Here is a 13088-nt window from a genome sequence, read left to right as displayed (position 1 = left end):
CGTTGCATACCTGTAATAGCCCCACTTGGGAAACCATGGCAAGAGGATTGTAAAATTGAAGTTAGCCTCATAGCAAATCCTTTCCTCCACACCCCCTAAAAGAAGATAGATGCTAAGTCTGAATATTGTAAGAAGTTTATTACTACTTCTCTCCAACAGGAAGGACCCTCCATATTTTTTAAATCACATGTTTTATTGAGAATTTCATACATGCATATGATTATTTTATTTAACTAATTTGTTATTACTTTTACTTTTTCTTTTGTTTTTTTTTGAGATAGGGTCTTACTATGTAGCTCTGACTGACCTGGAATTCACTATATAGTCCAGGCTAGCCTTGAGCTCACAGTTATCTGCCTGCCTATGTGCCTTTCTTCCTAGTGCTGTGATTAAAGATATGTGCCACCATTCCGGGTATATGATGTGTTTTAATCTTAATTTTTATTTATTTACTTATATTTTTCTTTCTTTCTTTATTGGTGTTTTTGAGATAGTCTCCCTTAGTCCCAGCTGGCCTGGAACTTGCTATGTAGACTAGGCTGGTCTTGAGCTCACAAAAATCTACCTGCTTCAACCTTCTGAGTGCTGGGATGAAAAGGTATTCACCACCACACCTGGCTTTTTGATTTGTTTTTGTTTTATGTGTACGAGTGTTTGTGTAAGTGTACTACACCCATACAGTGCCTGCAGAGGGCGCTGTATTCCCTCCAACTGGAGTTACAGATGGTTGTTAGCCACCATGTGGGTGCTGGGAACCAAACCTTGGTCCTCTACTAGAGCAGCCAGTGTTCTTAATGACCGAACCATCTCTTTAGCCCCTCTTAATGACTTTTTCAAATGTCTCTATGTTAGTTACCCCTCCCCATACCCACATACTCCTTCCTCCACCCTATTATTTAACTCTTTTCACTCTCCTAGTCCATTATTATTCTTGATTCCACAATTTTTAGCCCCTTTGACACCCCCCCCCCCGCCTATCCTCTTAATGGTTTCCTGACTTCTATGGATACTCCAAGTTAAACACACACTTTAAAAGTACTTTATTTATTGCTTTTATGTGTATGAGTGTTAATGCCTGCATGTATAGTGCTTGAGGAGGACAGAAGAGGGTATTGAGTCCCCTGGAACTGGAGTTATAGATGGTTGTTACCCACCATGTGGGTGCTGGGTTTTGAACCTGGGTCCTCTCCAAGAACAGCCAGTGCTCTTAACTGATGAGCCACCTCTCTAGCCCTGAAATACACATTTTTAGAGATTTAAAAAGAGTATCTTCCTATATGAGAACATGCAGCATTTGTCTTTCTGAGTCTGAGTTACCTTACTGAGAATGACTATTTCCAGCTTCATTCATTAACTGGCAGATTTCCTAATTTCATTTCTCTTTATAGGTGAATAGTACTCCATTGTGTAATGTGCCACGTTTTCATTATCTGTTCAGGTTGTAGTGTTTCCCTATTCATTGCTGATTCTGTTAATTTGCTTTTTTTTCTTTTGGTTAACTGGGCTAGTGGTCTTTCAATCTTGTTTATCTTTTCAAAGAACCAGCTCTTGGATTCATCAATTCTTTGTATTGTTTTCTTTGTTTCTATTTAGTTAATTTTTGTTCTGATTTTTGTTATTGCTTCTTGTCTACGGGATTTGGGTTTGGTTTGTTCTTGTTTTTCCAAACTATTAGTGTTTTTTTCTAATTTTTAAAAATGTAGGTGCTTAGAGTTACAAAATTCCCTCTTAGAACTACTCTTAATGTGTTCATAGATTTTGTGTGTCTGTGTGTGGGGTGTGTGTTTTCATTTAATTTCCAGAAATTTAAAAATTTTCTTCTTGATTTCTCCTTTGGCTCATTCGGTAGTGTATTGCTTAATCTCTATGAGTTCCTGTAATTACTAGGTATTCATTTGCTGTTGATTTTAAGCTTTATTGCATTGTGGTCAGATGGGATATGTGTAGTTATTTCCATTTTTCTCTATTTGTTGAGATTTGTGTGCTAGTATTTGGCCTATTTCTTAGAGAAACTTCTGTGGACTGATGAATTAAAGGTATGTTCTTTGGTGTTTGGGTGGAATATTCTGCAGACAACTGTTGTGTATATTTAATGGGTTATGGCATTTAATTCTCACGTTTCTCTGCTTAGTTTTTGTCCAGGTGACCTAGGAAGAGAAAGAGCGGTATTGAAATCTCCTCTTACTGTGTTGGGGTTAATGTATGTCTTGAAGTCTAATAGTACCCTTTTCATGAAAGGATTTTGTTTCTTAATCCATTCAACTAACTTGACTTTTGGGAAGTCTTAGGCCAGTGTATTTAAAGTTACTATTGAAATATTTATTGATGGCTGTTCTTTTTTTTTTTTGCGTGTTTCTGTCTTAGTCCTATTTTGTGTTTCAGTAATTAAAGCTTCATTTTATTTTCTATGGCCTCTCGGCTGATGAATGAAAGAAGATTCTGGATTTGCCTGGGCAAAGAGAGTTCACAGTGAGGGAGTGAGGTCCCAGGTCAGAATAGCAAGAGATACCGATAGGTAAGGCTCCTGCCTGGGTCTAGGCCTGGAGGGTCAGTCAGCATGGATGACTGGTGGCAGCAAGCGTGAACATCCTGGGTCAGACTCAGCAAGAGTGTGTATGGATGCAACTCCTAGCTGGGCTTGGGCCTGGGCCTGGGCCCCGGGGATCATTTTGATGTATTATTGAATTGGTTTGCAAGTATTTGGCTGAGAATTTTTGCATCTATATTCATCAGGGAGAGTGACCTTCTTTTTTTGGTGAGTCTGTATCTGGTTTTGGTATTAGGGTAATACTGACTTCATAAAAAGAATTTGGAAGTGTTTCTTCCTTTTCTATTTTATGGAGTAGTTTTAGGGGTATTGGTGTTTTTCATTGAAGGTATGATAGAATTCTGTGTTGAATCCATCTGGCCCTGAGCTGGAGATTAGTTGGAGATTTTTCTCTATTGAATTTTTGAGACAAAATCTCCTTTTAACCTCAGCTGACTTCAACTTGCTATGTAGACCAGACTAGCCATGAGCTCATAGAGATCCATCTGGTTCTGCTTCCCATGTGCTGGGAGTAAAGGTGTGTGCCACTGTGTCTGGCTTAGCTGGGGGATTTTTTAAATAACTGCTTCTATCTCATTGGTTGTTATGGGTCTGTTTGTTTACTTCATCTTGATTTAACTTTGGTAGGTCTTATGCATCTAGAAATTTATCGATTTATTTGAAAATTTCCAGTTTCATGGAATTTAAGATTTTACAATATGTGCTTATGATTCTCTGAATTTCCATATAGTCTGTTGTAATCTTTCTCTTTTCATTTCTAATTTTATTCATTTAGGTTTTCTCCCTTGGTTAATTTGGCTAAAAGTTTTAAAATCTAAAATCTTGTTAATTTTTTCAAAGAACTATTTGTTTAATTGATCCTTTGTATTTTTAAAATTTCATTAATTTCAGCCCCTGATTTTGATTATTTTTTAAAATATTTTTATTTATTATTTTCATTTTATGTTTAGAGTGTATTGCCTGCATGTATGTGAGGGCACCTGTGTCGTGCAATGCCTTGGAGGTCAGTAGAGAGCTTCGGATTCCCTGGAACTGGAGTTAAGGATGATTCGTAGCCAATATGTGGGTCCTGGGAATCGAACCCGGGTCCTCTGCAAGAGCAGTCAGTGCTCTTAACTGCTGAGCCATCTCTCCAGCCCCTGTCTTTCTATTTTTGTTCTTTTTTTTTCCAAGCCTTTTAGGTACATCAGGTTATGAATTTGATGCCTCATTTTTTTTTTTTTTAAACCTCACTTCACATTATGAGCTTTCCTCTTAGGATTGCCTTCATTGTATCCCATAGATTTTGGTATGTTGTGTTTTAATTTTCTTTCAATTCTAGGAATTAAAAGTTTTCCTTCTCAAGCCAGGTCTGGTGGTGCACGCCTTTAATCCCAGCACTCAGAAGGCAGAGGCAGGTGGATCTCTGTGAAATTCAGGCCAGCCTGGTCTCCATAACAGTCCAGGCCAATTGGGCCTACAGGGAGACCCTGTCTCAAAAGACCTCCTTCTCTCTTCCTTCACTCAGTTGTTGTTCAGTAGTATGTAGTAGAGTTTGGAGAAAGTTCCATGGCTGCTGAGGAGAACATGTATTTGTGTTAGTTACTTTTCTGTTACTGTGGTAAAATACCATGACCAAAAGCAGCCTAAGGAAGAAAGGGCCAATTTAGGGTTACAGTTCCAGAGGGACAGTCCATCATGGTGGGGAAGGCATGGCAGTAGTCAGGGAAGCACAGTGCAGCAGGAGTGGGAAGCTGACTAGTCACATTTTCACACACACACACACACACACACACACACACACATGGTGGTTAGGGGGACAGGAAGTGAGGCGAGCTAAAAACCTTCAAAGCTCAGCCCCAGTGATGTATGGGGGGACATTGTTCATTCATTCTTCAGTGTTTGAGTAGAATGTTCTGTAGGTACCTGTTAGTTCCACTTGATGCATGATACCATTGAACTCTAATGTCTTTCTGTTTAGTTTTTATATAGATGACGTATTTGTGTGAGCGGAATATTAAAGTTACCCACAATCACTGTGTTGGGACTAATTTGTGGGTTTAGATCTAGTAGTAGTTCTTTTATGTAATTGGGTACACCTGTGTTTGATGTGTATATGTTTAAAATTACATTATCCTCTTGGAGGATTGTTCTCTGAGTGAGTATGAAATGACCCTCCTTATAGTTTCTGACTAGTTTTAGTTTGAAGTTTACTTTATCAAATGTTAGATTAGTTATGCCTGCTTATTTCTTTCTGTTTGCTTGGAATACCTTTTTTTGTTATTTTATCCTAAGGTGTATCTGTTGTTGATGGTGACGTGTGTTTCTTGGAGGCAGCAAAAAGATGGATTCTGTTTTCTAATTTAGTCTAATATAGTCTGTGTCTTTTTGTTGTAGGATTAAGACCATTAATAGTAAAAGTTATTGAAAGATGTGTATTCCTGTCATTTTGCTAATTTTTTTGTGGTGTTTTCTCAGAGCTCTTTCCATTAACTGCTGTGAAATTGTTTATTCCCTGGGACCTCTTGGGTGTATTTATTCTTCTCTTAAGATTGAAGAAGTAGTCCCTCTAGTTTTCTCTGTTGAGCTGGTTTAGTGGTTTTAAATTCCTTTAATCTGTTTTTATCATGGAAAGTTTTTACTTCTCGTCCAGTTTGTTTTTTAAAAAATTATTTTTATTATTATATGTGTGAATGTTTTGCCTGAGTGCTGGGATTAAAGGCATGCACTACCATGCCTGGTGCCCCCCCCCCCCGCTTTAAAAAGCAAAACAAGTTTTTTTTGTAGCCCACAGTGACCTCAAATTCAATATGTAGCTGGGTATGGCTTTGAACTCCTGATCCTCAGGTCTCAGCCTTTCAAGTGCTGAGGTTACAGGCATGTTAGCACATGCCTGACTGAAAAAAAAACCAAAAACGAAAAAGTTTAAAGTGAAGTTAGTAACCTCAAAATGTGTTTATGGCAATTATGAGGAATTTATGCTGAAATAATAATGTGGCTCAAAATTTAAATGTCAGTTGCAATATTGCATTAACTAGATGTTTGATGCCTTTGATAGCTTTCTAATTGTCACATATTACCCACTAGCCTAAGTACAGTAATATGATTAGAATGAGATGTTTCAGTGGATCCAGAGGCTGTTTGGTATGGTTAGGCCAAACCCAAAGTGATGCCAGTTGGCTAAATTGAGCATGTTCTGAACACTTGGAGTCTGACTAATGTAACAGTCTATGCAATAGCCCTCTTCCTCAGTTAGAGATAGAACCTAGAACTTTGCTCATGCTAGGTAAGCACTCTACCACTGAACCATGTCCTATCTTTGACCCAGGTTGGCCTTGAGCTGAAGATGCCCTGCTGGGGGATAGGAGACAATTAAATAAAAATTGACTGAAAAGCCCACAACTGTGAGGTTTTATTAAATGTGTACGTTACCTTTCACATGCAGAAAATTATTTTTAGAACACACCAAATACTAGATTTGTATGGTGGTTTATTATGTCAGGCTAAGTTATTCAAAACCAGCTGGGAAACAGTAGGGAGTCAGCCAGTTTTTTCATTTTCTTAAACAATAGTTATGTTTTTGGTTCCAGTGAAGTTCAGATTTTCAGCCGTCCTGGTTGCTTTTTCTTTCCTTCACTCTTAAGTAGAGAGATATTGTGTAAAACATCTTCAAGCTTGTGCCTCTTCTTGGTTCTGATTTGGAAGGGGAAAAGTGTACGGTGTTATCTCCCTCAGGGAGGAGAAGCAGAAGTCTGTAGATCTGTGTAGAGAAAAAGACCTTTTCTTCCAAGAGCGCTGTCACTTCTGATGTTTTCAGATGAGTTCTTTATCCTAGAGAGGATGAAGACATTTGTCTGTAGAGGGTCATGCCTGGTGGTCTTCAGTGTAGCACATCTGGGAAGTGCTGCTGTCCCCAGGAAGCCAGTTTACCACCCGTAGCCAGTCACCCATGGAAACCTCACTGTTACCATCTTTCTCACTGTGATTTAGTTTCAATGTCTTTACATCTCTGGGAATCTAAAACCAACCCCCCCACCCCCGCCTTGATGTATGATATTTGTCTTAATTACAGTGCCATACTGTGTGGCTTAAATTATAGAACTGGTTCTAATGACATATCCTGTGACTTTAACAGCCATGGAGTTACTGCCCAGCTTCATCTGACTAAAGGGAAGTGTTGGCAAGGAGGAGGGTAAGAAGGGAGGCAGTCTGTGTCCAGTAGTCTTTTTCTGAACCAAGAGAGTTCTTGACTAAACAGGTTTTTCTCAACTGCTATTCCTTCAAAGTCTGGAAGATAGTTATGTTTTTGTGATTTTCTTACTATTTCCTATATTTTTTATTTTTATTTTTTGGTATTTTTGAGACAGGGTCTCCCTATAGCCACAGCTGGCTTGGATCTCACTGTGTGTAGACCAGGCTGGGCTTGAACTCACAGAGATCCACCTGCCTCTGCCTCCCAAGTGCTGGGATTAAAGGTGTGCACCACCATACCTGGCCAATTATACCATACATTTTTTGACCATCCAATTTAAGAAAAAAATTTTTCTGTTTACAACCACACTTTTCCCCATTAAGTTGTTAGGGTACTAACTTGGCTTTGTTTGTAAGGAGCCTCCATTATTAGTTAGCCCAGATAAAAAATAGAAAGTAATGAAATGGACCCGGCATCAGGAAAGGGAGGGATTCTCATAGTGGCTAGCTTTTGTAGCTGCTATAGAAAAGCCAAAGTCAGCTTTGGATCTTGGGCAAGAGATGGGCCTAAGGAAAAAAGAGAAGGGGGGAGGAATAGGGATTGGTTTGGATTGTGTGGGAAGGTAAAGTGGATCAGTGGCTGGGTATTGTAAAGGTAGCAAAGGCCTGGAGGCATTGAATTTTACCTCCTCTTTTTTCTTATAACTATTACATTTTAAAAGCTAGAAAACTAGTGTTTCCCCTACCACTGCCAGAAGCCTGCCCTACAAATGGTCAAGGGAAGACCTTTTCCTTGGAGTGAGAAATTGTCACACAAGGGGAGTCTTTATCTTTGTAGGAGTGTAAAGGGTCAGAGTGAAAAGGCAGCTGCAGTCTGTGTCTGAGAAGTGCATTTATATTTCAAATCTAATTCGGAGACAGGAGTTAATAGTTCTATCACCCAATTGCCAGGCTTTTAAATATTGTGTCCAGAAAGGCTTGAAAACAAAACCATGTAAACGTTTGTACAAGTAAGTGTCAAATTCTTGAGACAGTTTGGTTGCTTGGAAGCAAAATCAAAGGAAATGGTTTGCATATGGTTTAACTTGAGGCCTTATTTTGGCAGATTCTTGAGATAGTAATGGTTAAAATGTGGATTTTAGTCTATTTTGACACGAGGGACGTTTTAGTTAGGATCCCATAACCTTAAAATGTTGGATTGCATAAAGAACAGCAAGATAGACATGTTCCATCTCCATAATTTTTAATCAGAGATGATGTAGCATGACTTTTGCTACAAGGCTTAACTTGCAGAATCATCAATTTGTCACACCAGTGAGAGTTCAGTGTCAAGCTTCAGACCTCCATACTGTGCATTTAATGCAAAAGCCCAGCTACCTTAAGGCAATAGGTATAGTGACTTCTGTGTACATCTGATTGATCTGGTACTTACTGGGATAACTTCTAAGAGGGTGGAGGGGGAAGAAGGGGAAGAAAAGCCAAGGAAAGAGAGAAGCTGACTGAACTTGTAAATACTTACTGAGGTTGTTTTCTGTAGCTAGCTGGTTGCATTTCTAAATTAAATGGAAAAGTTTTTTCTCTCAGTAGGTAGATATGCTGGCCATCTTGTATTAATATGCAATGAATGCAAAAAAGCTCCCTGTGGACCATTTTACAGTTTGTTTTTTTTTTTTTCTTTTTCAGTCGGCTCATTAGAATTTTTCTTTTTGTTGGCCCGTTATGGTACTTGGCATACACTGAATGTGAAAGATTCCTGTTCTGTTACTTGTGTGTTTGTAGGGGTTTCTCCTTGTAATTGATGAAACAGAATGGATTTTGTAGGTCTAGATTTCTATTTCTACAAAGGCTTTTTCTTTGTAGAGCATCATTGTTTGTTTGTATGTTTGTTTCTAGATGGGGTCTTAGGGCACTGTAGCTCTAGCCATCCAGGCAGTAATCCTCCTGCCTATGCATCCTTAGTGCTGGATTAAAGACGTGTCATTCACCACACTTGATTAGAATACTAATTTAAAACAGTGTTTGATATCTTTACAGTTTAGATGTCAACAAATGACTTACTGCATTTGGAGGTTCTCTACTGAACTATTTGGTAAACGTAAAATTTCTATGAGGCACATTTTGATGTGATGTGTGCCCCCCCCCCAGTTTTGTAATTGATACCTCCCCAACTGTGATAATGCTGCTCATAGCTGCTCTTCTATAATGTTCTATCCAGCAGTCCTGGAATGCTGCTTTACTTTGCTTTATGGAGCTTTTCCATTTTGAGACAGCCTCTCAGTATATAGTTCTAGTTGATCTGGTACTTACTGTGATATATTTTAGACTTGCCTTGAACTCACAGTTCTCCTGTTTCAGTCTCTCAAGCAGGGAATTACAGGCATGTACCACCATTCTTGGTTGTGATTTTAATTGTGACTACTTGGTATTTGAAATGAGGATACTTTTACTTTCCCATTATGTGTCCTGTTAAGCTTATTCATTTGTGGCTTGTTAAGATTATTTCAGGGCTCACTTAGAAACAGTGATTGGGGTGGTGATATAGCTCAGTAGTACAGGCATGCATGAGGCTCTGGGCTGGATTCCTCAGATGCTGTGTGACAACCATAAACTTGCCAGACTGTGAAGAGCTTTTAAAGCTTACTTTGGTAGGGGAACAGGTGTCCTTGTTCTCTTGGGTTGCTTTTCTGTGGCCTGAAGCGACTTGCAGCTATCTTTCTGCAGACCTGTTTTACAGTTACATCACATCAAGAACCTACTGGATCAGAGCAAAATGACTTGTTAGATGGTATTATTGTGCAGCTGAACTTGAATGTTTCTAGGACAGCAGACTGAAATAGGCTTTTAAAAAGCTCAATTAATCCTTCCGTTTTTTCGTCAGGTGAAATTTTTTGGATTTACAGTTACATGTTCTGACTATAAATATATTGGTAGTATTTTGTTTTGGCCAAATATGGGGCATGACTTTTGACATCCTGCTTTGGCTATGCCTGGGAATCTGACATCCTTCAATTTAGGTGGAATTCCCTTGTTTTGTTTCCCTGTGATAGTGTGGGGGAAATACACACTATAGCTTTTTAGCCAGAGGTGTGGAGCAAGATGGAGGGGGAAAAAAAGGTGAATCTGGAATGCATAAAGAAGTTATTAATGATTCTTGAGGAGTGGTTGAATTGGCATACCCTACAGAAGTTTGAGACAAAGTATTTCATTATTGCAGATAAGAAATTTCCGTAATCATATTTGGTTTTATTTTAATTGATTTGGAATGATTTTTTTAAACTAGTTAAACATTTTGAAGTCCGTGAACTCTTTTGCGTGTAAATATATATATAGTGGTAAGAAGTATGTCTTTTTGCTGATGCTTTTACCAGACCACTGTCCACCATCACCAGTTGTAAAAAGATGCCAAAGGAAACACATTCGTATTTCTCCTTGAGAATGGGGTGTTTTGCTGCTATGCCACAGAATCACTTCTGCTTCTTAAAATGTAATCAGAAGTACCATCAATAATTGCAATTTAAAAATTGTTTTAGGATTCAAATATCCAGAAGTGGCGGGAAATTGTTAAAGCCAGAGTTTTAAAATGCTTCTTTTTTTAAAAGTCCAGAAAGCCAACTTTTGTTTTAAGTGCTTTAAACAGCAGAAGACCACCCTTCTCCCACATCCCCTAAATAGTGCATTGATGGCCTTGCTTCTTGCTTGTTGTTTTTTCCATTTTCATCTAAGTCTGTTATCCAGGGAAAGTCTGTTGAAATTACAGATCATGGGAAGTCCATCTGTTTTGTCCTCAGCTACCCCTCAGTGTAAAATACATGTAGCTATCTGGGCATTAGAAAATAAAATCTGAATGGCTTACAGTATTAGGATCTCTTTCCCTGCTTTTATGCCTCCTTACTTTTCTTTTTTCTTTTAAAAATACTTTATTGTTTTTATTTTATTTTAAAAATATTTTTGAATTTTTGGGTATGTCATACATAAAATCATCTTTATACCCCCTTCCCCTCTGGTACCCTCCATAGCACCCCCCCCCAATGAAGTTCATACATTTCTGTCATTTCTATTATGTTAAGTTAATGTCCCAAAATGTCCCTCAGTGCAAATTCATCCACCAGGCTTTAGTCAGCCTACCTAGAATCTCTCCTTTCAGGATCAGCTCTTTGTTACCCAGCAGTAATCAGCTGCCAATAATTCTTTGACTAAGATTGGGGCTTGCTGTTCATTTCCACAGTTCTGTGCTGGTTTTTGTCTAAGTTTGTATGGGTCTTGTGCATGTTGACACCATTGCTGTAGGTCTATATGAGAAGAGTCCCAGGCATCTGAAGGACCATTTCTGTATGATCATGCACCCCCTGTTCTGCAATGGTCCCTGAGCCCTGGGTGGGTGGACCTCAATACAGGAGTCCTGTCCAAGGACCCATACTCTGCCGATTCTTACTTTCTGTCCCTTTGTGACCTTTTGTGTTCCTGGCCCTCTGTTGCATGAGGGAGCTTCATTGATGAGACTTGAAAGATGCATGAGTGTTCTCTTCATCCACCTCCCTACTTTATCTTTTCTTTGCTTTCTCATTTAAAATATTTGGATGGTGGCTGGAGAGATGGCTTAGCAGTTAAGAGCACGTACTACTCTTCTAGAGGACATGAGTTTGATTCTCGCACCCACATCAGATGGTTTACACCTGCCTGGAACTCCAGATCCAGGATATCAAACAGGTTTGGCTTTCTGGAACACTCTCATATTTACGTACACAGACACACATACGTACATGTAATTTAAAGTAAATTTTTAAAAAAATCTTTTAAAAATTCAAATATTGTATTAGAGTAAACTTCTCATTGCTGGCTGTTGGTGTCAGTTTTACAGACACTACACACCATTCTATTTATTCCCGCCTTTGGAAATGTCCATTAAATTAGTAATAGAACTGATCCCGTTCAGAGGCATTTGCAAGTAGGTTTAATGCTTGACAAACTATCTGTGAGGATCTTGGTGTTGATGATACCATTTATTTCCCAGTTCTTGCCTTTTGGTTCAAGTGCACTGAACATTGGAAGTATGAAGAATCATGGAATTTTAGTTTGAACAGATTTTTTTTTTTTTTGAGACATAGTCTCATATAGTCCAGGCTGGTCTCAAATTAGCTGTGTAACTGGAGATGACCTTGAACTCCTCATCCTCTTGCCGCTACTCTCCAGGTCCTGAGATTATATGCCTGGGTCAACATCATGGCTTGAACAGATTTTGTTTGTTGTTGTGAGACTGGATCTCAGTGGCTGTCTTGGAAATGACTATGTGGCCAACTAGTCTTTTGGTGATCCTCTTGCTTTAGTCTCTCGTGTGTTGGGATTACAAATGTGAACTACCATACTCAGCTTGGACATATTTTAATTATTAATTTATTTATTTTTAATTGTATTTATTTAGTGTATGTGAGGTTTTCTTTGTTGTTCTTTTTTTTTCCTGTCTGTTTGAGACAGGGTCTCCCTATAGCCCCAGCTGTCCTGGAACTCACTATGTAGACCAGGCTAGCCTTGAACTCACAGAGATCTGCCTGTCTCTGCCTCCTGAGTGCTGGGACTAAAGGTGTGAGCCTCCACGCTCTTTTTATTTTGTTTTTTTGAGACAGGGTCTCTCTGTAGCTCTAGCTGACTTGGAACTCGCTATGTAGAACAGGCTGGCCTTGAACTCACAGAGATCCACCTGCTTCTGTCTCTCCCCAGTGCTGAGATTAGAGGCACATGTCACCATGTCCAGCTTAGAGTGTGTTTTTTAATTTAAAAAAATTTAAACAGATTTTTAAATTCATTTTATGTAGAAGCCTTTGTTTGGTTGGCTATTTGGAGACCTCAAAAAGTTTAATTAGCTAACTAACTAATAAATTAAATAGTTAATGTGTATGTACATATGTGTAGTGCCTACAGAGGCCAAAAAGGCCTCTGGATCCCCTGGATCTGGAGTTACAGGTAGTTGTGAGCCACCCAACATGGGTGGGTGGTGGGATCCAAATTTGGACCTCTGGGCATATGTGCTCTAAACCACTGAGCCAGCTCTCCATACCCCCGCCCCCTAAATTTGGAGATAGTTTCGAATTCACTATCTCTACACTATAAAAATGAGAAAAAAAATTAAAACAAAAGAGGAAGGAGGATTTCAGCAGGAGGTGGCCAAGAGAAGGTATTAGGTGAATATGATAAAAATTCAACATTATATACATGTATGAAATTTCCCCCCAAATTAAGTAAATAGTAAGTAAGTAAAAGAAAAAAAGTTTATTACTATATTGACTGACTTCTTAAATTACCCCTTCTTCCACTCATCTTGTTCTGTCTGGATTGGGAAACTACATTGAATTAGCTTGACTGATTTCCCCTTTAG

The sequence above is a fragment of the Nannospalax galili genome, unplaced genomic scaffold (assembly GCF_000622305.1).
Source record: "Nannospalax galili isolate Female #2095 unplaced genomic scaffold, S.galili_v1.0 scaffold3041, whole genome shotgun sequence".
In the NCBI taxonomy this organism is placed as follows: Eukaryota; Metazoa; Chordata; class Mammalia; order Rodentia; family Spalacidae; genus Nannospalax; species Nannospalax galili.
Note: the sequence above shows the minus strand (reverse complement) of the source record.